Genomic DNA, 859 nt, shown 5'->3' with positions numbered 1-859 from the left:
GACGAGAGCCGGATTCCACCACGCTGCCTCATAATATATTACTTTTTGTCACTGTCAACACTTTGAATCTATTTAAAACGATTGATTGTCACTCCAGTTTCTGTGTGATAACTGAACTCAAGTTCAAAATATTGTCAAACGTATTCAGTGGGCTCTCGTGGTCTCGAGGTTACAGTGTTCGCCTCTCATTGAATAGGTCCTGGGCTCCTAACTTGACAGCAGCAGAACATTTTCTTCTCCAAAATGTTCTCCCTTCACCGCCTTCCCTGCTCTCTAACCCTGTTCTGTCTTCTGCTTTTGTCTTCTCTTTCTGCCCCACCCCCCTTTCTCCACGACGTCCCCTACTCTGGGATTCTGACTCTTTATTTTAGCCTTTCTACTGCTACTTTTTGAAGCCTTCTTACTGCTGTTTTTCAGCCCCAGCCCAGGTAGGTGAGATCCAACTCGTGGCCTTCTCGGATTAGAACGAAATATCTCGGAGGTCTCGTGTGTAAGTAGCGCACGTTTAAGATCCCTTAGGGGTCAAAAATCGATAAGAACACGCTTCGGCCGCCACCAAGGCAAAATTATTCAAAACTGATTTCCACCATCATTCAATTTAAATGTATAATGAGTCTGGGCGCTCATATAACCTTATGCAGGTGTGAGCACCATAAAACACATATCCACCCTCCAACCCTCCACGGTATTCAGGGCGGTGGTCACTGGGTTGTGTCCTTGAGAAGGACCCTATAACCGTAGCCCAAGGCAAGGGTGATGCACACTTGCGACCAGAAGTGGTTAAGTTAGTGACATTTTGGTAAATTGTTCATGTAATTATATAACGTTAATGTATTTGTATATTCATGTACCCAACTGT

This window comes from Aplysia californica, unplaced genomic scaffold (assembly GCF_000002075.1).
Source record: "Aplysia californica isolate F4 #8 unplaced genomic scaffold, AplCal3.0 scaffold00093, whole genome shotgun sequence".
In the NCBI taxonomy this organism is placed as follows: Eukaryota; Metazoa; Mollusca; class Gastropoda; order Aplysiida; family Aplysiidae; genus Aplysia; species Aplysia californica.
Note: the sequence above shows the minus strand (reverse complement) of the source record.